This window comes from Brachyhypopomus gauderio, unplaced genomic scaffold (assembly GCF_052324685.1).
Source record: "Brachyhypopomus gauderio isolate BG-103 unplaced genomic scaffold, BGAUD_0.2 sc279, whole genome shotgun sequence".
NCBI lineage: Eukaryota > Metazoa > Chordata > Actinopteri > Gymnotiformes > Hypopomidae > Brachyhypopomus > Brachyhypopomus gauderio.
In genome coordinates this window covers 79,332-104,204 of record NW_027507100.1, presented here as the reverse complement: position 1 = coordinate 104,204, position 24,873 = coordinate 79,332, and the positions used below count along the sequence as shown (strand labels likewise).

The following is a 24,873-nucleotide window of genomic DNA, read 5'->3' as shown; positions in this document are numbered from 1 at the left end:
CATTCCATCATTACTGATGCTTCCTACACAGACAGCAGGTTGATTAAAAAAGAGAAGTGCTGTTCACCTCCTGGAAGACGAACTGCTGTCTCCTGACCTTTTTATCTCCTTCTTCCATTACGATGAAGAATAATAAAGGATAATAAAGCTGGCTAAACACTTCAACCGCCTCTTCACTGGAAACATTCAAAGGTGTGTTCTTGGAAGTGAGAAGCGTGCTCGAGAGAGACCGCCTCGCCATAGTCGTGAATCGTGAAGAGCTGGCAGGTGTCTCGAAAGCCTTCTTTTTTTCCATTATCACTTTAGCTGTGCTAAGACAGGAGTAATCAAACACCGAACTGAAGCCAAGCACACCAGGATGCTAATTGAGGCAAAGTAAGCTGGAAATGGGGGTAAAGAAAATGTCCACAGATGCCAATCAACATGTGGTGCCAGAAGAATGAAACCAGCATGGAAGTAGCGGTCGGGGCTTTGAAGAGTGTTTTCCACTGTACCATGTAAAGGCATGCATTACAGCCCCAGCACTGCCCACGCCTAAGCAGAACCAGCCGGTCCAGATCACACCGCTGCAGGCTCATATCCATCCATAACCCTAACCAAACATCTGAGCCCAGAAGAAACGGGGCTTATGGTTTGAGTTTGACGTGGTTTCCGCAGGCTGATTCACCGTAATGAAATGTTTTCTTTATTCCTCTGGCTGCTGTCCCTCGTGCACTCTGTTTCCAATAAATCAGCGCGCTCGATCGGCATCACGTGTGGCGCGGTGCCCGATCGCGTTTCCAAACGCCACCGGCGGGTCCGCCACCCGCTCCACAGCGACGTGCGCTCCCCGCCATTCCTGCGCTTTGCCTCTAACTTTGATGAAAGGCTCGCCAAGGATGGTTTGTTGGTTTTTGGCGCACACAACAAACCGGCACAATGTTGGAAGACTTGGACATATCCAAAAAATCTCAAAAAATCATCAACGTTTTAGCCCTTTCTGCATGCATGTACGCACATGTGTGTTTGTGTGTGTGTGTGTGTGTGTGTGTGTGTGTGTGTGTGTGTGTGTGTGTGTGTGTGTGTGTGTGTGTGCATGCGTGTCCAATGACAAGCTGGCGTTTAAGCACAGGTAATGTAGACCCTTCGTTAATAATAAATGTCTACATATTGTTTTGTCAATAGAAACTTAAAGGAGCCAAGGTCAACCAGAGGAAATAATATTACCAGAGAAAAAGTCAAAGAAAAAGAGAAAGGGAGAGAGAGAGAGAGAGAGAGAGAGAGAGAGAGAGAGAGAGAGAGAGAGGGAATGACAGAGTAAGAGAGGAGGGAGAATGAGAGAAAGAACAAAAAACAAAAAGTGAGAGTGATGGAGATAATGAGAGAGAAAGAGATAAAAATGGAAGAGAGAAAAAGGTGTGAAGAAGAGAGGTGTGGCCTGAGCTGACAGACAGCTCCCCTCCCAGACAGAACTCTGAACTCCATGTGTATGTGTGTATATGTGTGTGTGTGTGTGTGTGTGTGTGTGTGTGTGTGTGTGTGTGTGTGTGTGTGTGTGTGTGTGTGTGTGTGCCAGCTGTAGTGGTACACCTACTGCCCTCCTGCTGCTCCACGCTCCGTCTCTCCCGCCCTGTTTACGCATCTCGCATCTGCCCGGATTCCTCCCTTCATTAGTCATCCCTCTCTTTTTCCTTAATCCTGTCCCTTTGTCTCACTCAGAATGAGTGAGAGATACATGACGAGGTAACCCTGGTAATAGCTCACATGACGAGGTAACCCTAGTAATAATTCACGTGACGAGGTAACCCTGGTAATAGCTCACATGACGAGGTAACCCTAGTAATAACTCACGTAACGAGGTAACCCTGGTAATAGCTCACATGACGAGTTAACCCTGGTAATAACTCACATGACGAGGTAACCCTGGTAATAGCTCATATGACAAGTTAACCCTGGTAATAACTCACATGACGAGGTAACCCTGGTAATAGCTCATATGACGAGGTAACCCTGGTAATAACTCACGTGACGAGGTAACCCTAGTAATAACTCACATGACGAGGTAACCCTAGTAATAACTCACGTGACGAGGTAACCCTGGTAATAGCTCATGACGAAGTAACCCTGGTAATAACTCACGTGACGATGTAACCCTGGTAATAGCTCATATGACGAGGTAACCCTGGTATTAACTCACGTGACGAGGTAACCCTGGTAATAGCTCATGTGACGAGGTAACCCTGGTAATAACTCACGTGACGAGGTAACCCTGGTAATAGCTCATGTAACGAGGTAACCCTGGTAATAGCTCACATGACGTGGTAACCCTGGTAATAGCTCATATGAAGAGGTAACCCTGGTAATAGCTCACATGACGAGGTAACCCTGGTAATAGCTCACATGACGAGGTAACCCTGGTAATAGCTCATCTGAAGAGGTAACCCTGGTAATAGCTCATATGATGAGGTAACCCTGGTAATAGCTCACATGAAGAGGTAACCCTGGTAACTATCATGGCTGTGTCTACTGCATTGATTCCGCCCACCTCACAAACACTTTTTACTGTGTGTGTGTGTGTGTGTGTGTGTGTGTGTGTGTGTGTGTGTGTGTATGTGTGTAATGAAGTAGACCTTGTTAAAACAGGGGTGAGGGGGGCTGGCTTGTTCATTATGAAGTGTCAGAGTAAGAACAGGCCAGACACACAGAGAGGGATCATTATCGCTCCCCCACACCTCCTCCTCCATGTTTACAGTGGAGCTTCAGACTCTGCCCAGTGCAGAAGAACAGTTGGCAGGCCATACCCTCCCCATAGCCCTGCCACAGGCCACGCCCTCCCCATAGCCCTGCCACAGGCCACACCCTCCCAATAGCCCTGCCACAGGCCACACCCTCCCCATAGCCCTGCCACAGGCCACACCCTCCCAATAGCCCTGCCACAGGCCACACCCTCCCAATAGCCCTGCCACAGGCCACACCCTCCCCATAGCCCTGCCACAGGCCACACCCTCCCAATAGCCCTGCCACAGGCCACACCCTCCCAATAGCCCTGCCACAGGCCTGCTGTGTGTGACCCAAGCTGGAGGCTTCCTGTACAGATCCTCACACATGCTCATTCTGACCTACGCAATATAACCTATGGTGTTATATGCTTTGGTAACCTGCGGCGTTTAAAATCGAGTGACGTCATCTGGTGACCGAAAACATCAAACCTTTTTAAAAGGTTGTTCACATGTTGCTGTGAAGCACTGTTCTGATATTTGGGTCTAGTATGACAGCAGGTTTGAGTAGTAAGGTGAGAGTAAGAGTAGCATTTTGGGAGTAACAGTAGTATTTTGGGAGTAACAGTAGTATATTGGGAGTAACAGTAGTATGGTGAGAGTAAGAGTAGTATGGTGGTAGTAACAGTAGTATATTGGGAGTAACAGTAGTATGGTGGGAGTAAGAGTAGTACGGTGGTAGTAACAGTAGTATATTGGGTGTAACAGTAGTATGGTGGGAGTAAGAGTAGTACAGTGGTACTAACAGTAGTATATTGGGAGTAACAGTAGTATGGTGGGAGTAAGAGCAGGTGGGGGTTACAGTGTGGCAGTACCAGCACTGGCATCATGTCCTCGGCTGCCTGGGTCATGTGCAGGCTGGAGTTCTGGGATCCAGTGTGTGTGGGTGAGCAGGGGGAACAGCTGGTCAGCATCTGCTACACAAACGCACGCTGCAGTCTGATCCCGCCCTAGCAGGAGGTCTGGGCCAGACCGCACTAACACACACCAGAGTGTGTGTGTTTAATACCCGGTGAGGGGATGTGTTCTGGTCAGTACTGCGGTACCACGGGCTGGACCTGGACTGATGGGGTTAGTACCCGGTGAGGGAATGTGTTCTGGTCAGTACTGCGGTATCACGGGCTGGACGCGGACTGATGGGGTTAGTACCCAGTGAGGGGATGTGTTGTGGTCAGTACTGCGATACCACGGGCTGGACCTGGACTGATGGGGTTAGTACCCGGTGAGGGGATGTGCGTACGGTGGAGGGATGAGTGGTGCAGCAGGAATCAGTCCTGCACGAGGTGCCCACCCTGGTGGGGTTAGTACTGAAGGATGTGGTACATTCTTCTGAGGTTAGTAGTGCATGGTGGGTGCACCCTGGTGGGATTAGTACTGCTCATTTCTGAAATTGTCCTCTGTAACTAACCAGTGTAAGGTTGTTTGCATGCATGTGCTGGTGTGCGTGCGTGTGTGTGTGTGTGAGTATGTTTCTATGTCTCTTTTAGTGTGTGTGTGTGTGTGTGTGATTATGTCTCTATGTCTCTTTTAGTGTGTGCGTGCGTGTGTGTGTGTGTGTGATTATGTCTCCATGTCTCTTTTAGTGTGGGTGTGTGTGTGTGAGGGTGTGGCTGTCTCACCGGCTCTCCAGTGGCACATTGCTGCCCAGGACCCAGCTGTCCTGCAGCGGGACGGATTCGGGTGTGGTGGGCAGCTCTGCGGGGAGGGGCGGGGCGGCCGGGCTGGCGTTCCGCCGGCTAGTGGCCGAGCTGTGGTTGAGCGCCGTCACCAAAGGCTGCTGCTTGTGCGGGGGCGGGGCTGGGGGCAGCGGGGGCTGGCCCTGCTGCTGACTGGACACTTGCTCTGTGGAAACAGAAACGGACAGACGGGTTAGCCATTCGCTGCGGTGAGGGGGTTTGAGGGGGGGGTTCTGTTTCAATAGGGCAGACCTGGGAGCAGATGTAGACTGTTGTCCTTGGTAATTAATCGTGGCAGTTAAGTCAATGTGTCTGTATGGATGTGCTTTTTTTAACAATGCAACATCTGGGAAACATTACGGCCGTGCGATGATGGGTTTAAATGTTCACCAGCTGTCTGTCTGCTGCCTGCTTTAGGGCCTGATGAATGGAACAACCCAGGCAACACACACACACGCACCTACTTCTATAAACGTACAATTGAAATGATTAGAGGGCCAGGTCTGAGCTGAAGAACACTGGAGCAGTAATTGCTCTAAAATGCGCCCCTGGGTTTAGAGAGGCAGCATTCCTGCCAGCAGAACTCATGAGCAGGACAAGCTGCCTTTGCTCAGCCTGGTACAGCACAGCTCCAATCAACCACGGGCCCTCCTGCAGAACCACGGGCCCTGCTGCAGAACCACGGGCCCTGCTGCAGAACCACGGGCCCTGCTGCAGAACCACGGGCCCTCCTGCAGAACCACGGGCCCTGCCGCAGAACCATGGGCCCTGCCGCAGAACCACGGGCCCTCCCGCAGAACCACGGGCCCTCCCGCAGAACCACGGGCCCTCCCGCAGAAGCACGGGCCCTCCTGCAGAACCACGGGCCCTCCTGCAGAACCACGGGCCCTCCTGTAGAACCACGGGCCTTCCCGCAGAACCACGGGCCCTCCCGCAGAACCACGGGCCTTCCCGCAGAACCACGGGCCCTCCTGCAGAACCACGGGCCCTCCCACAGAACCACCACAGCAGACACCTGAGATTTTTACTTTTTAATAAAAGCTCTGATAGCATTCCATTTTCTGCCTTACATGGGTTACATTTCTGAGAATATTTTACAATTGTAATGTTGAGACCGTTTAAAATGCAGACCTGTAGCGACACAGTAACCACACTATAACAGCACTGTAACAACACAGTAACAACACCGTTACAACACTATAACTGCACTGCAGCAGCACTGTAACAACACTGTAACAGCACTGCAGCAGCACTGTAACAACACAGTAACAACACTGCAGCAGCACTGTAACAACACAGTAACAGCACTGTAACAACACAGTAACAGCACAGTAACAGCACTGTAACAACACAGTAACAGCACAGTAACAGCACTGTAACAACACAGTAACAGCACTGTAACAACACAGTAACAGCACTGTAACAACACAGTAACAACACTGCAGCAGCACTGTAACAACACAGTAACAGCACATTAACAGCACTGTAACAGCACTGTAACAACACAGTAACAGCACTGTAACAACACAGTAACAGCACTGTAACAACACAGTAACAACACTGCAGCAGCACAGTAACAACACAGCAGTAGTGCAGATGAGATCAGATAAGCCTCACATTCTCTGTTCCCTTAACAGGCATGTAATCAAAAACTGCTAAAAACTGCTCCTATAAACACATTAAGAGTATCCACAGTGAAACACATAAAAGCCCAGCAGACGACACACACACACACACACACACACACACACACACACACACACACACACACACACACACACACACACACACAGACTGATGTAACGGCCAATGAAATATTCTTTTGCTGTGTGTGTTTAGTTTTTACTTTGATTAAAGAGGGTGAGGAAAGTGACACCATTTCTGTCTGAAATATCTGTCTGTCTGAAGTATAATGTCTTCATGCAGAGAGAGACTGTGTGTTTGTGTGTCTGTGTGTGTGAGAGAGAGAGAGTGAGAGAGAGAGAGGAGGGGGCGATACAACACATGCCAAAAAGTAAATTCTTTCACTTCTCTGTCACAGATGGGATGAAACAGTAGGTGTGCGTGCCCAACCATCCATGTCTAACACAGCCGTGTGTGAGATCTCCAGCAGTCTGTGTGGCTCTGAGAGGCCAAGGGCCTGGGGCCCATCACACGGGCGCAAGAACCACTACACCCCTTCACACCTGTTTTACTACCCCACACAGTCACAGGTCTCCTTCACACCTGTTTTACTACCCCACACAGACACAGGTCTCCTTCACACCTGTTCTACTATCCCACACAGTCACAGGTCTCCTTCACACCTGTTCTATTACCCCACACAGACACAGGTCTCCTTCACACCTGTTTTACTACCTCACACAGACACAGGTCTCCTGCACACCTGTTTTACTACCCCACACAGTCACAGGTCTCCTTCACACCTGTTCTATTACCCCACACAGTCACAGGTCTCCTTCACACCTGTTCTACTACCCCACACAGACACAGGTCTCCTGCACACCTGTTCTATTTCCCCACACAGTCACAGGTCTCCTTCACACCTGTTTTACTACCCCACACAGACACAGGTCTCCTTCACACCTGTTTTACTACCCCACACAGACACAGGTCTCCTTCACACCTGTTTTACTACCCCACACAGACACAGGTCTCCTTCACACCTGTTCTACTACCCCACACAGTCACAGGTCTCCTTCACACCTGTTCTATTACCCCACACAGACACAGGTCTCCTTCACACCTGTTTTACTACCTCACACAGACACAGGTCTCCTGCACACCTGTTTTACTACCCCACACAGTCACAGGTCTCCTTCACACCTGTTCTATTACCCCACACAGTCACAGGTCTCCTTCACACCTGTTCTACTACCCCACACAGACACAGGTCTCCTGCACACCTGTTCTATTTCCCCACACAGTCACTGGTCTCCTTCACACCTGTTTTACTACCCCACACAGACACAGGTCTCCTTCACACCTGTTTTACTACCCCACACAGACACAGGTCTCCTTCACACCTGTTTTACTACCCCACACAGTCACAGGTTTCCTTCACACCTATTTTACTACCCCACACAGTCACAGGTCTCCTTCACACCTGTTTTACTACCCCACACAGACACAGGTCTCCTTCACACCTGTTTTACTACCCCACACAGACACAGGTCTCCTTCACACCTGTTTTACTACCCCACACAGTCACAGGTCTCCTTCACACCTGTTTTACTACCCCACACAGTCACAGGTCTCCTTCACACCTGTTTTACTACCCCACACAGACACAGGTCTCCTTCACACCTGTTTTACTACCCCACACAGTCACAGGTCTCCTTCACACCTGTTTTACTACCCCACACAGTCACAGGTCTCCTTCACACCTGTTTTACTACCCCACACAGACACAGGTCTCCTTCACACCTGTTTTACTACCTCACACAGACACAGGTCTCCTTCACACCTGTTCTACTACCCCACACAGTCACAGGTCTCCTTCACACCTGTTCTACTACCCCACACAGTCACAGGTCTCCTTCACACCTGTTCTACTACCCCACACAGTCACAGGTCTCCTTCACACCTGTTCTACTACCCCACACAGTCACAGGTCTCCTTCACACCTGTTCTACTACCCCACACAGTCACAGGTCTCCTTCACACCTGTTCTACTACCCCACACAGTCACATCTACTTCTTCACTTTAGTCTCCCTCTCCCTGTCTCACACTCTGACTATCACGCACACATAAGCTTTCTGTCTGTATCACTCTGTTTCTGTCAAACATGCACACACAAACATTCTCTCTGTACCCTTTTGATGGCTGTCAGTGGAGTGACAGGTTGCAGTAATGACAGGTGACGTGGGCACCCGTCCTCTCCCCCACCACACCCTCCACCCTCACTCCACCATGTTCTGTGCTGCACCACCACGCTGAGCGTCTGTCAGCGACCCTCGCAGCCATGTCGCTCCCCTCCTTCACATTCAATCTCTCTTTTTCACATTCTGTCTGTCTCTCTCTCTCTCCTTTACATTCTCTCTCTCTCTCTCTTTTATGTTCTCTCCCTCCCTCGCTGTGTAAAACCAACAATGCGCGGTGAGACCAGGTCCCTGCCGGTGTGAAGGACATGTGGGCGGGGCCGGCCCGGTGTGGGGGGGGGGGGGGGGGCGGTGAGGATCAGAGTACAGCATGCAGCCTGCTGTAGGCCACAGGGCAGGAGATCACAGCGCAGCTGCTCAGATTTGTTGACTGTGAACACATCCTGCCCCAGGGTGTTTCTTAGGGCCTCCATGCATACAAGGGGCTTAACCCCTGATACAAACACACACACACACACACAGACATGCACAGATGGACACACACACACACACACACACACACACACACACACACACACACACACACACACACACACACACACACACACACACACAGCCTCAGGATGGGCTACCACCAAACAAAAGGACACAGATTTATCTGTTCTCCAGCCAAACCACAGGCAGCGGTGAGGATCCATAGGTCCTCCTGCACACACAAGCCCTTTAAAACGAGCTCTACAGGTGTGCCTGCAGTGCCACAGGGACGCGGGGCCCGTCTGTGTTCTAGGGTGTGTTACATCTCCTCTCCCTTTACCACTAAACCCATCTAAAACCCCAGAGCTTGTTAAAATTCAGTTTCCAGGGATAATGTAGGTTTTCCCAGTGTTAGCCATGCCCTCTCCCGGCGTCATGGTAACCATGCTGCTTTTCTCCTGTCCTCCACATCCCTGGGCAGTTCTAGCCTCCGGCTGCTAGCAGTAAACACAGACTACAACGAAATGAGGTGTGTGAGTGTGTGTGTGTGTGTGTGTGTGTGTATGCATATGTGTCATTAGAGTGAGAGGAAGCTGTTCTTGTAAACAGAGATGGCTACAGGGCTGGGAAGCCTGAAGTGGCCATCTGAGGCCAGAAATGCTCCTATAAATAACACATACACACACACACACACACACACACACACACACACACACACACACACACACACACACACACACACACACACAAACCCCAGTGAGCATGACCAGGGTGGGTTAACCGAGGCAGGCCTCAAGGCACAGGTCCTGAAAGCACAGGGCCAGTAAGGAGTCTCCATAGCAGTCTCAGTGAGACGGTGTGAGCCCAGGCCAGGGGTGTGTCAGCGCCAGCCCACACGGCTAAGAGGCTCAGACGTAACCCAGTAGTGTCAACTCGGCACCGGCAACTCTGCACCTGACTCCAGCTCCCCCTACACCTCATGTTCATGACACTATACTCCAGTACCCTTCATTCAATTAGCACATCGCTGAAATGGGCTTGCGGTCATGGTAAAACAACAAAATCTGGTCAGCAAATTCTAGTCAGCACACACACACACACACACACACACACACACACACACACACGCACGCAGCTGTCCGTCATCAAGCCCTTCTCCATGACATCTCTCTTAACACGTCTCCACTTAACTGCCAAATGTCTGCCACACACTCCTTTCCACAGCGTGTTAAAGCCATTTGTCATGGTGCGGTCTGTCATTTCCCCACACTCATATTCCTGCCCCCTGGGTTCAGCCCACCTGCCCTGGACATGCCCAATAAAGCCCGCCTAAGTCCCTCCTGACCCCCGGGCCATGATCCCACTCCAGCCCAAATATGCCTGCCCGCTCAGGGGCTGTGGGAGGGGAGGGCGGCCCAGCCCGAGGTGCTTTGTGCGGGGCTGGGGAATCAAGGCGGGCCCGCCCACTGTGGGGTACGAGATGGATGGGGCAGATGTGTGGTTTATGGGGCAGCTTTGAAACATGATCGCAGATGCAGTGGATGCTGGTCGTAAGTTATTGGACACGTGTTGTCAGAGCCTCAATGACAGGACAATGCATCTGTGTGTGTGTGTGTGTGTGTGTGTGTGGGAGCGTGTCCCTGACAGCTGTTGAAAACAGCAGTGATGTGCATGTGATTAGGTTGCTTATCTGGCTAAACACATCTCGCCTTTTCTCTCATCTCCTGTGTTTCACTGCGATGCACAAGGCATTTTGACCTCTACAGCTTGTGTGTGTGTGTGTGTGTGTGTGTGTGTGTGTGTGTGTGTGTGTGTGTGTGTGTGTGTGTGTGTGTGTGTACCTGTCCACTAGTGGAAATGTGAGTGCATGGCCCAGGTGTGAGTGCTTATATGCTACCTGTCTCATTCTGCTAAATCTCAGCTAGTGCCCATCTCAGCAAACACACCTCCACCAGCTGTGAGGAGACAACACGTGTCCCTGTAACACACCTCCACCAGCTGTGAGGAGACAACACGTGTCCCTATAACACACCTCCACCAGCTGTGAGGAGACAACACGTGTCCCTGTAACACAACACCTCCACCAGCTGTGAGGAGACAACACATGTCCCTGTAACACACCTCCACCAGCTGTGAGGAGACAACACGTGTCCCTGTAACACACCTCCACCAGCTGTGAGGAGACAGCACGTGTCCCTGTAACACACCTCCACCAGCTGTGAGGAGACAACACGTGTCCCTGTAACACACCTCCACCCGCTGTGAGGAGACAACACGTGTCCCTGTAACACACCTCCACCAGCTGTGAGGAGACAACACGTGTCCCTGTAACACACCTCCACCAGCTGTGAGGAGACAACATGTGTCCCTGTAACACACCTCCACCAGCTGTGAGGAGACAACACGTGTCCCTGTAACACACCTCCACCAGCTGTGAGGAGACAACACGTGTCCCTGTAACACACCTCCACCCGCTGTGAGGAGACAACGCTGTGAGGAGACCCCCCCCCCCCCCCCCCCACCTAACCCCCCAGTGGATACACGGGCCTCGTTTTAAAAGTCAGATATAGTAATAGAGTGCTACTGCAAGAGGAAGAACTCTACAAATGATGGACACATATAAAAGAGAGAGAAATTAATGAGGGAAGAAAATAGAAAGAATATAGAGGGAGAAGTGGAGACAGAAGAAGAGAAATGAAGACAGACCAAGAAAGAGTGAAGGAGGAGAGAAAGAAAGAAGGAAAGAGGAGTAAGGAGAGAGAGAGAGCGGAATAGACGCTCTCATTTGTGGTCCAGTAAAGCAGGACACGTCAACCCAGTGTGCAGTAGAGAGGAAGAGGAGAGGGAGGGGCAACCCTGAGAGGATAAAGAGGAGGAAGAGTGGGGTTGGGCCGCAGGGGAGGCTGTCATTACGAACAACGACACTACTTCTATCATCCGGAACACATGTGGGCCACAGCTACACACACACACACATACACACACACACACACACACACACACACACACACACACACACACACACACACACACACACAGAAAGTGCACATGACATGTGTTTACTTGCCAATGTAGTAAACCTCACACAAGTGGTCTGCACAGCACAACACACCCTGAGCTCAGAAGCTGTACAAGGCAGGACAAAGATCAGAATTGGCCCAATGAATTAACAAGATGTTTTAGACGTACTTTTAGAAATAAGGTCAGATATGGTTGTGATTTTAGGGCAGATGTTCCTGAGTGACGGTCTCAGGAGGGCCATTCTTCTCAGCACACAGTGTCGTCTGGCATTACGATAAGTTACATTATTTTTCTTTCCTCCTTAGTGAAAAACTCAGGAAATGTCAACCTGCCCTCGTCAATAATGTGTCAAGATGCTAAAATGACATTTCAGAGGAGGACGGGCGGTGGAACGGGCCGGTGTCGCCGTGCACGGGGGCTTGACAGGAATGGAAGGAAAGGGTATTTGTCAACAACAAGGTGACCTGTCAGGTTTCACCTTTCAGAATTTCCTTGGCTCTTATTGAGGGTGGGGCTGAGTGTTGGGTTGTGGGTGGGGGCGAGCGTCAGGGTATTGGTGGGGATTAATGTTGGGGTGTAGGTGGGGTTAAAGTGTTGGGTTGTGGGTGGAGTGAATGTTGGGGTGTGGGCAGGACTGAGAGTTTGGGTTGTGGGGGTGAAGGGGGTTAATGCAATCCCATAAGGGCTGAGCACTGAGGCATTCAGACCTCTCCACATTCAGGCTGATTTAGGTCAGTTCAATTTGCCTTTATCACCAGTCGATTTACACACAACCACACAGCACAGTGACAGACTTTCTTTATGAGTCCCCTGTGATGCCACAAGCTGTATCCAGTGCAGTGCATTTAGCAATAAACTCACCCAGAGAGAGGCAGCTAAGGGAGTCCGTGAGACAGTAATAACCCTTGTCTGGGCTAGAACGGTAAGTACAGTACTGAGACAGTAATACTGTGTCTCGGTCTGCAAGGTACAGACCACAAGCGCTCCATGGCCAGGTGGAGCGGAGACTGTCTCCAGCAGATACAGACATGTTTTTAGAGCTAACGGCCAACACTAGGTGCTATCGACTTTTGGGGTAATTCAGAAGGGTAGCAAGGTAATTAAGACACTGGAGCCCGTCAGCGGACGGGATGCTAATGATCCATTTACAGTGTCTGGAAGAGGAGGACTGAAGGTGTTTGCTTCGGTGGGGCTGACAGGACCCAGACTACAGTGCTGTGGCTGTAGCATTAACACCACACCATCAAGAACACTGATCACTGACAAGGCAGATGATTACCTGGAGAGTCAGAAGAGTGAAGAGTCAGAACACTGAAGAGTCAGAACGATGACTGAACAGTCATTCCTGATTCAAGGCTAATCAACATAACGGGGAGACAGAGAAATAGGAGGAATAAGGGGAGATAGATAGATAGATAGATAGATGGATGGATGGATGGATGGATGGATGGATGGATGGATGGATGGATGGATGGATGGATGGATGGATGGATGGATGGATGGATGGATGGATGGATAGATAGATAGATAGATAGATAGATAGATAGATAGATAGATAGATAGATAGATAGATTCATTCACTTAGTCTAAAGTCCAACAATTCAAAGGGAAGATATTGGCTTCCTTCGTAGACCTAACACCAGCATCTGACTGTGTTTGGCATGGTGGACTATTCCTCCAGTTACCTCAGGGTGCTATTGGAGGAACTGTATGGTTTAATTAGATCCAAGTACACAGGCAGAGAACAGAGGAACAGAAGTAGAGTGCATGAAGGTTGTAATCCATCTCCCACACTCTTCCATGTTTACATCAACAAACTGGCCACAACCCCTGAACAATCAACACATTTCCAATTAGAATGAAATGAGAAAGAAAGAAAAGTCCTGATATGTGATGTGGTTCAGCTAACCCCTACAGCTTTACAACAACAACTACATCTGCAACAAACTTTAGAACTTTAGAAAAAGCCTGATCACCAACAAAATCAGTCCACTCTACCTTTTTTTTTGGGGGGGGGGGTATTTCAGCACACTACAGACTATAATTATCTAGGGCCATTAATCTGTGCATGTGGCACCTTTAGCAGGACCATGCATGCGTGGGTAGAAAAAGCAAGAATATATAACAAGGGCATATTTTATTATTAAAAGATCTATTAATACATTCAGTCCAATTTAAATTTGGCTAAAAATATGTAATTATATCATTAAACTCATACTACTGTATGGCAGCGAGGTATGGGGTGTAATCATTTGTCAAGAGGACTCTTTAATGGACATGTCTTAGAAACATTTCATTTGGAATATTGTAAAGCTATCTTAAAAGTCTCTCTCGCATTAGGCAAAAAAACCCCCAAAAAACTTTAAACTCTCATTCCCACGTATCCCAGACTCCCATGTCCACCAGCACATCTGAGTTACCACCTCCACCCACACACAGATCCTCTCAGACCTATCAAAGAAAAACACCACCTTCACAACACCGTTCCCTGCAGCCCTCAAAACCACACCTCTAATATGCTAGACAAAACCCTCCAGAGTCAACGCAGTAATAATTGGACCAAATTTCTTAAATTATTACACTAGAATGCTAATGAAAATATATTAATTTTTTTAAATAATTTTTTTAAAGTTTTGTCTATTCAATATTGTAAAACTAATCTAATGTATTGCTTTAAAAATTTATCAAATTATTAATGTATTTTAATGGATTGTATGTGTGTATGTGTGGTGTATACATCATTATACTTATTTATTTTTTATTTCTCAACTTTTTAGATAGATAAATAGATTGATCCTTTTTTGATCCCAAAGGGGAATTCAAGGGAAATGTATAATGTTATTAATAACTCTACTTACTGCTTTAGCAACTACTGTTAATTACAAACCATAACTATAAAGGTATATGAATTTCAGCAGAAATAGAGGGAGTTTGTACGTGGGGTTCAGAGATGGGCACTCGAGTGGCCGACCCGAGTCAGTCACACTTAAGTCGTCTCAAAAAAGACTACAGACTCATCCCTACTGACTCGTGACTCAACTTGGACTCATCCAAAATTACTCGTGAACAATAAGAATCTATTTTCTAGCCACTGTGTGCAGAATTACAGAAACATAATTATTTCTTTGTGTGTTCATGTTGCCATTATTCCTCATTTTGGCTTCGTGATTTGGGATGCAACAACTTTTATCGTAATGAAAACTGAAGGATGCCAGCATGTAAAGATTGTAGGAAACAAACTGATGCTGGAACGACCACATCAAACTTCATAAGGTATCTGAAAACACACCTGGATAAGGTTTGTTTAGTTTATGCTGGCCACTTAGCTGTCAATATGGCTAATATATAGAATAGTTATTTTCCTTCTCCGGTCCCTATGCTTATCCTGGTATTGACTTGAGACTGGATTTATTAAACTCTAGCCTAAAGACTCATGACTTGACTTGGACTTGCATCTTGTGACTTTTGAACATCTCTGCTGTTGTTGTTGTGTGTGTGTGTGTGTGCGTGTGTGTGTGTGTGTGTGTGTGTGTGTGTGTGTGTGTGTGTGCGTGGTGGTAGCCCATCCTGAGGCAACTGTGTGTCTTTGTGAGTGAGAAAGAGAGAGAGAGAGAGAGAGAGAGAGAGAGGGAAGAACAGGCCCAATATCTTCTTACAGGTCAGCGACAGTACAGAGCCTAAGTCCACTGACCACAGTCTAGCCATGGAGAAGTCAGACACGAGGAGCTGCTTCCCAAAACAGAGCCGTGTGTGCTCACTGCACTGACCAAATATAATGTGCTGCTTTTTTGCTCCGAGTGAAAATATCTAATCCCAGATTTCAGTGAAACCCACCACCTCTCCTATGTCCATTAATCTGTCTTAATACCCTGCTCAAATCTAAATGCTTCGTTAAATGCCATTATTTATCTTAGTCAAGTTTATTTATCTATCAGCTTCTTATTAGTATACATATAAAACTGTTCTGGGTTAAAACTGTATCATATGTATACAACTTAAAACAGTATCATATGTTCCAATTATTTGGTTATATTGTTTGAGAGAGAGAAAGACAGAGAAAGAGAGAGCACTTCTGACTGCAGTGTTTGATTAAAGGGATTTTCAAATGGAGCGTGAAGAAGGCAGCTGATTGGCTGGCTCAGGGCCGGTATGTCCACCCTCAAGGGGCCACGTCTGTGGCAACAAGCTAAAGGCTTCGGGTTTTCTCATTGTCACTGACACAAACGGAAAAAGCTCGGCTAAAACACAACAGTTGTGCCAGACAGCCGGACTCGGGCCGTGATACCACAGTGCAGGGGTGAGAGGAGGAGTGGCAGTTCACTCTTCGGCTCGGGGTCGGGGGTTTAATTGAGTCTAAGCAGACAGGAGGTGAAAGTGCTGTTAACTGAATAAAGACTCCATATTAAAGCCACAATCTCAGGTAAAACACAGGGAATAAGAGCGAGGGGGTGTGGGAGGGGAGACAGAGAGAGACACAGAGAGAACAGAGACAGAGATAGAAAGGATAGGATGAATAGGATAGGATGAGTAGAAGGAAGAGGAAGCGAGAGAGAGAGGAGAGAGTGTAGAGAGAGAGAGAGGGATAGGAGAAAGAGAGAGAGAGAGAGAGAGAGAGAGAGAGAGAGAGAGAGGTACCGCAGGTCGGCGTGTCAGTGACAGGGGGCTCCAGCAGTGAAACAGTGGTGCTCTCCCTCAGTTATGGGGGACACTACATTCAGTGGCTGTTCCTCTGGAGCGGAGATCAACCCCTTTGTGTGTGTGCACACGGCCCTCCCTCACTGGTGCCCAGGACACAGTGTCCTCTGATCAGCGACCCAGACAGAACTGAAAATACCTCTTTTGTGGAGTGGCCACGGATGACAGGTGCGTGTGTGTGTGTGTGTGTGTGTGTGTGTGTGTGTGTGTGTGTTTGGCTAAGGGACACTAGGGGTGCAGTGATGAGGAGACATCAATTTCTCACAAGAAGGAGGAGTAAAAAGCAGGGTTGGAGCAGCGGGTGGGTGGAGGTCTCTCCTACTGGAGTTTCTTCCTATTTCAGCAAAACCAGGAGAACTCCTAACAGGCAATTTAGCACCACCCTCCCCACCCAGACAGAGCCGCCACACCGCTGCCCTCTAATGAACAGGGGGAGAGAGACAGACAGAGAGAGAGAGAGACAGACAGAGAGAGAGACGCACACACAAAAGGACCATACGAGAAATGGTGGCTGCTCAAACAGAAGACTTTGCCAGAAGTACAATGACAGAGCAGACAGAGGCGCACTTGTTCAATGAACATGATATATCTGACCAAATGCACAAAATGGACTTTACAAGGCTGAAATAATAAACTCTGTTTCTCCAATACTGCCAAACTGGCCATCCTTTAAGGGACAAATATAAACAAGGCAGCCTTTAACAATATATCTGCCTGTTTGTCCAGGACAGTGGGTTAGCCAACCAAACACACACGCACACACGCGCGCGCACACACACACACACACACACACGCAGACGCAGACACGCACGCACACACACACGCAGACGCAGACACGTACGCACACACACACAAACACGCACACACGCGCACACACGCGCACGCACGCACACACACACACACACACACACACACACACAGACGCACACACGCACAGAGTACTTTAACTACTGCTTTATTTTTAGACAACTGCTTTTACCATTTCAATTATGATTATGGCTCTATTATGATGGCTATGGTTCTATTCTGATGGTTATGGTTCTATTATGATGGTGATTGTTCTATTTAAATGGTTATGGTTCTATTATGATGGTGATGGTTATAGTTTGATGGCTATGGTTCTATTATGATGGTGATGGTTCTATTTTGATGGTGATGGTTCTATTATGATGGTGATGGTTCTATTTTGATCGTGATGGTTCTATTTTGATGGTGATGGTTCTATTATGATGGTGATGGTTCTATTATGGTTAAGGTTCTATTATGATGGTGATGGTTCTATTATGGTTAAGGTTCTATTTTGATGTTTATTGCCCTGTTATGATGGTTATAGTTCCATTTCACTGCTCATGAATCTATTATGATGGTATGGTTCAATTACAATGGTTATGGTTCTTTTTCCAATTATTAATATATCAGGTAGACATTAATTCTTGTTTTTTTATGTTTTGGGAATGCTGTAGTGAAATGCATATGCCAGTAAATCACACTGAGCTAAGTTGACAGGGAGAGAGATTGAGAGAGAGAAAGAGAGAGAAACTGAAGGAAGTGGAGTGTCTGGGTCAGCTCCTCGCTGGTAGCAGGTCCAAACGAGCCTTCTGATGCTCCCAGAACACAACGCAGCTGCTGTCGCTACAGTCGTGCTAATGAGTCGGTGTTCTAGAAGCAGGACACACTGCGTGCGGAGGGTGAGGGGGGCGGGCGGAGCACCCGGGGAGGGAGAGCAGAGGGAGAGCGGAGGTGGCAGGAGGCCCAGCAGGGGGACGGACGACTGGACAGGGAAGGACCCGTCCCTCCTAGCCAGGGTCCCTCCACTCTCCAAACACACAGACATTGTGCTATTTGTAGAAGACAAATAGCAGCAGGTTATGACATTTATCTGCTTGGCTGAGTACGATTTTCCGAGGGACAAAGTGGTTTTTAAATATTGACAAACTCAAGGGCAAATCATTTGAGGAGATCAATGCTGTGGTAAGCATATAGCATTCTGGAGAGAGTGAGAAAAACAGCACAGCCCAAGGTATGGAGGGGTGGGGGGTGGGAGAGAGGGAGAGGATGAGGGAGATAGAGGAAGGGGGGAGTGAGAGAAAGAGAGGCAGAGGGCCTAGGAGAGTAATTATACCACTCTGAGCGTTGTAGATTTCTCAAACTGTCAAAGAGAGGTAATCGAAGATGTTGGAGAGACACCAACCCTTCCTGCCGCAGTGTGCAGGGTCACAATGTGCTATAATTCTGCGTAATTACAGGCCTGATCGGAGGATTATTACGCTCCTCTCTGATGAGTCCCCTGATATCAGCATTTGGAGGTGAATAAAAAGGTTGAATTAAAGAGCAAAGTTGTAGTTCTGAGGCATTAAACGAGGGTGGAGAAAACTGAATGTGAAATTATTCACAAAGCTAATCTGAACGTGAAATAAAACATGGCAGAGTGATGAACAGAAAACGCTGCACATGCGTAGTTGGTGATGTTCAAGGCTGCTGGTTTGATATTTATCATTTTGATCAGATCCTAAAGTGCTTAAGGCTACCTCTTGAATGGAACATGAGTACTGCGTTGTAGCTGCAAACAGCTCTTCAATAATTCACTTTAACAGCTCGAGAGCCCAGATGATGTCCACTGGTGCTGTGATGGTAAGAGTGGCTCAGTGTTGTTATGTCCAACTCTACAAAACATTTCACCTTCAACAGGAAAAAAGGACTTTGGACTGTTTGTGTCTGGGGTTCGAGTGAGCCATTTTAGTCACATGTCCCAGGTCAGGCCAATCGTATGGCCCCGTGTCTGACCGGCTCACCTTCTCTTGTCTGATGAGTCAAATCCCCAGGGTCTGATGAGTCACACCCCCCAGGTCTGACCAGTCACACCCCCCAGGTCTGATTAGTCATATCTCCCCAGGGTCTGACAAATCACATGCTCCATGTCTGACAAGACTCTAGTAAACGGATGAGAAACCTTTTATGTCGGACCGAAGTGATCACTCACAGTCTAACATGAAAGTCTGTTTCCACAACAAAGGCTCTGTCTTAGAAATGATGCTCTTGGGATGGGATGCATTTTTAATTGTGAGAAAATGTATTTCTCAACACTAATATGTTGCAGAATGGATGCAGAAAGGCAAACACACTCTTTCCACTTTGTTCTCTATCACACACACAAGCAGACTTTTTTTAATGAGGACAGCTAAGCAGAATCTTGTTCTAAATAACAAGACTAGTATCATCGCCTAACACTTCATTTTTATCAGTATGTGTGTGTTTGTGTGTAAATCCACACCGAGACACATACAGCTTCAGTGCAACAGTGCTGCAATGCACTGCAAACATGCGATTTCCCTATGAATGAAACAGAATAGTCCTTTCCACCAAAGAAATAATGCACTCCTGTGTAGCCAGAGGAACTGGGAACTGTGTAGCCAGAGGAACTGGGAACTGTGTAGCCAGAGGAACTGGGAACTGTGAAGCCAGCAAATTTGGGAATTTTGTAACCAGTGAAATTGGGAACTATGTAACCAGCAGAACTGGGAGGATCATGCCTGCTGCCCCAGCAAAATTAGACAGTTAGAAACAAACAAACACACGTCCAGCAGGTGTTTAAATGGTACCTGCCCTGGGGGAGCCTGCCCTCAGTGTAGCCCTGTTTTGTATAAGGGCTTTTTGTACAGGCACAGATGAAGACACCTATCCCTGCTGTTAGAATTCCTGCCTTGTAAACCTACTCCTTTCATGCCCAACGCATCTGTTAGCAGTGATTGGGCTGGTGTGTGTGAGCGAGACTGTTTCTACTGCACTGGAGCGGTTACACACACACCTTTTCCTTCTGTCTCGCTGTATGTCTAGTCTTCACTAGGTATGTCCCCCCCACCCCCTTAATTCACTCCTGCTCTGCCATATTCCTCCCTCTCGCTCTCTGTGGTCCTCTCTCTCTCTTCCTAGCCTCACTTCACTCTTCCTCTCCTCTCTCCCAACCTCTTTTTCTCTTACCTCCACTTTCTCTCCATCCCTCTGTCCCTTATTCTATCCCTCTCTCCTCCAACTGTCTGCCTGCACCCCCCCGTGCGTGTGTATGTGCGTGTGTGTGTGTGTGCGAGAGATATCAGACTCCAGACAGACTGCTCTACCGCTCCACGGTGCTCTATTAGAAGCGCGTCTCAGACTGCCGGGATAGAAGGTGCCCATCTTCTGTCTCCACTCGTCCATCTACTACACAGGGCTGCCTGGCCCCCGTCGCCATGGCAATCATCCACGGCACCTCGGCTTGTTCAGAATGTCGATAAGCGCTCAGGATAACGAGCTGCTTCCCGATCGCTGGTCAATAGCAGGACATACACACACACGCACACATTCGCACAGACACACATGCGTGAGGAAGCACTTAATGAAGCTTCAGAGGAGGGGGCTGCAGGCTGTGGGAGGCTGCCGGTAAGGTTGGGGTTTGCTTCCAGAGATGACCTGCACATGGCTATTAGGCAGCCACTTTAGATAAAAGCCTCTTCTGTGATGAGTGGAGCGACACAGATCTGGTTAAGATGAGCATGTGGTCAGAGGGAGACACACACACACACACACACACACACACACACACACACACACACACACACACACACACACACACACACACACACACAGGTATGCATACACACACACGTTTGCAGATAGACTCACACATACACATGTGTATTATCTGGATCAGATCCTGCTCTGACTGCATCTGCTCCTGCTCAGAGAGGGACCCTCCCGACTCCCCAAGTTCTCCTGTGAGTCCTTCATGACGGGGAAGACGGGGCAGGACGCCATTTCACAGCTCCGCCGTCTGCTCTGCTCAGAGACTAACCGCTGTGGGAACCTACACAAGCTATCAATTATTTACATCCCACATTTTACATTTTCCACAGAATAAGGCTTTATCTGCAAATCTGTCTTTTGTTCAAATTATTTTACAATGCTGAATTGAGGTTTGAATATCAAGACAGTACTCCAGTAACACTAGTACTCCAGTAACACCAGTACTCCGTAAACACCAGTACTCCAATAACACCAATACTCCAATAACACCAGTACTCCATAAACACCAGTACTCCATAAACACCAGTACTCCAATAACACCAGTACACCAGTAACACCAGCACTCCAATAACACCTACATTCCAGTAAGCACTCCAAACATCTGATGCAGTAAAAGAGAATTCTTCCTCCTGGGGAACAGTACAATGCCTTCACTGGCTAAGACCCTTCCTATTTTGCAGTCTGGAACAGACATATACGGCTGGCATACAGAGGTCAAAGGTCACCACCGCCACAACATGTGGGCATGTGCCAGTGTCCATGTTAGTGTGTGTCAGTAAGTGATTGTTAGCTTGTGTTTGTGTGTTTGTGGGTGTACATGTGTGCTTGAGTGGTTTTGAGCATTTGTGGTTGTGTGTTTGTGAGTGAGTGACTGACTGACTGATAAAGGGACAGTGAGAAAGAGAGAGAGAAAGAGGGAGAGAGACAGAACAGAGGCAGATGCAGTGTCAGAGTCTGGAGGTTAGCTGGAGGTTAGTACACACAATTCTAATGTAGATTGACTAAAGGCACTGAAGACTGGCTAAAGGCACCAAGCATAGCCTGTTTGTGTGTGTGTGTGTGTGTGTGTGTGTGTGTGTGTGTTGTGTGTGTGTGTGTGTGTGTGTGTGTGTGTGTGTGTGTGTGAATGTGTGTGTGTGTGTGTGTGGGTGTTTATGTGAGTACAGTGTATATGTATGTGGGAGGAGAGATAGATAGGCGATCAATAGTGTACATGAATTTGAAAATAAATAAAAGGATATGAAAGAGATTCAGAGAGCAAGAGAGAGACCGATGATCTGGAACAGTTACTATATGTGATGATCTGGTATATTAGAGTTACTGTATGTGAAGCTCTGGTACATTAGAGTTACTGTATGTGATACTCTGGTACATTAGAGTTACTATATGTGATGATCTGGAACAGTTACTATATGTGATGATCTGGTATATTAGAGTTACTGTATGTGAAGCTCTGGTACATTAGAGTTACTGTATGTGATGATCTGGTATATTAGAGTTACTATATGTGATGATCTGGAACAGTTACTATATGTGATGATCTGGTATATTAGAGTTACTGTATGTGAAGCTCTGGTACATTAGAGTTACTATATGTGATGATCTGGTATATTAGAGTGTTACTGTATGTGATACTCTGGTACATTAGAGTTACTGTATGTGATGATCTGGTATATTAGAGTTACTATATGTGATGATCTGGAACAGTTACTGTATGTGAAGCTCTGGTACATTAGAGTTACTGTATGTGATGATCTGGTATATTAGAGTTACTGTATGTGATACTCTGGTACATTAGAGTTACTATATGTGATGATCTGGAACAGTTACTATATGTGATGATCTGGTATATTAGAGTTACTGTATGTGAAGCTCTGGTACATTAGAGTTACTATATGTGATGATCTGGTATATTAGAATGTTACTGTATGTGATACTCTGGTACATTAGAGTTACTGTATGTGATGATCTGGTATATTAGAGTTACTATATGTGATGATCTGGAACAGTTACTGTATGTGAAGCTCTGGTACATTAGAGTTACTGTATGTGATGATCTGGTATATTAGAGTTACTGTATGTGATACTCTGGTACATTAGAGTTACTATATGTGATGATCTGGAACATTAGAGTTACCATATGTGATACTCTGGTACATCAGAGTTACTGTATGCAACTGGTACATTAGAGTCACTGTATGTGATGCTCTGGTACATTAGAGTTACTGTATGCAACTGATACATTAGAGTCACTGTATGTGATGCTCTGGTACATTAGAGTTACTATATGTGATGATCTGGAACAGTTACTATATGTGATGATCTGGTATATTAGAGTTACTGTATGTGAAGCTCTGGTACATTAGAGTTACTATATGTGATGATCTGGTATATTAGAGTGTTACTGTATGTGATACTCTGGTACATTAGAGTTACTGTATGTGATGATCTGGTATATTAGAGTTACTATATGTGATGATCTGGAACAGTTACTGTATGTGAAGCTCTGGTACATTAGAGTTACTGTATGTGATGATCTGGTATATTAGAGTTACTGTATGTGATACTCTGGTACATTAGAGTTACTATATGTGATGATCTGGAACATTAGATTTACCATATGTGATACTCTGGTACATCAGAGTTACTGTATGCAACTGGTACATTAGAGTCACTGTATGTGATGCTCTGGTACATTAGAGTTACTGTATGCAACTGATACATTAGAGTCACTGTATGTGATGCTCTGGTACATTAGAGTTACTGTATGTGATGCTCTGGTACATTAGAGTTAGAAGCTTTAAACTAAGCCACTGCCAAGCTGCTGGTTCAAGCCTCTGAGCTCCATGCTTGGCAGGCTCACCCGGCTGAGCTTGTAACCATGGCGAGCAGTGGGAATTAAAACCCTGCAAAAGCACCGGAGGGAGGTTCTTACACAAAAGGCCGCTCACATGCACACGGTCTCTACAGGAAGCTCGCCGCACTGATTGGACGCGACATGCTCCAATAAAACTTTCCACAAGACCTCTGTGCAGTTAGCCTGGGTGTGCGCAAATGGGGCCAGGCAGATTTTACAGAGAGAGAAAGAGAAAAAAAGAAAGAGGGATGGAAAATGAAAGACAGGCAGAAAGAGCAAAAAGAATTCATAGAGGAGAGAAACAAAGACATACTAAAAGAGGAGAAAACAAGACAGTATAGAACAGAACAAGTGAACAGAAGTATAGAACAAAAGTATGGAATAGAAGTACAGAGGTTGTAGTATGGTATGTTATTTTGTAATACTACAATTAATTGCCAATTAACTATAGTTGCTATTACCTTCACCCATAATGTTAACCTATAGACTTTACTGGGTCTTTGCAACAGTGCGCTTTAGCAAGTCATGCCAATAGAGGTCAATTAAACTGAGAGAGAGAGAGAGAGAGAGGGAGGCGGGGCAGACTGCTCCCTGCCTTACCATTGGTGGAGGGCGGGGCTACAGATCTATAGAGAGCGGGTGCAAACTCCTCCTCGAGTCCGAGCCCCCAACAGCCTGCACAGTGGCACTGCTGAGCACCGAACTCTGGTTGTCATGGAGATTGGGTGATGGTGGCTGGGAATGGCAATGTTCAGATGGACTGGGGAGAGAGGATGGGCATGGGAGAACCTATAGAACACACACACACACACACACACACACACACACACACACACACACACACACAGCAAAACAAAGAAAACAAAAACAAAAACATCAACAAAACAATAATACCAAACCAAAAATAACAGAGTAACAGCAGGAGCAATGAGAGATTACAGGGACCAGACGATGGAGAGAGGAGAGAGGAGAGAGGAGAGGGGAGAGAGGAGATGGGGGTGAGAGAGGAGAG

At 47.3% G+C, this 24,873-nt stretch overlaps 1 protein-coding gene across 1 annotated transcript in view; it reads right to left on the bottom strand.

Moving 5' to 3' along the window:
• Positions 1-24,873, bottom strand: part of LOC143504519 (teneurin-3-like) — a gene marked incomplete at its 3' end in the record, with an annotated part of 68,510 nt that overhangs the window by 17,927 nt on the left and 25,710 nt on the right. The window contains exons 2-3 of the mRNA XM_076995924.1: positions 24,462-24,650; positions 4,376-4,598 (exon numbers count right to left, since the gene is read on the bottom strand). The remainder of the gene's footprint in view (positions 1-4,375; positions 4,599-24,461; positions 24,651-24,873) is intronic.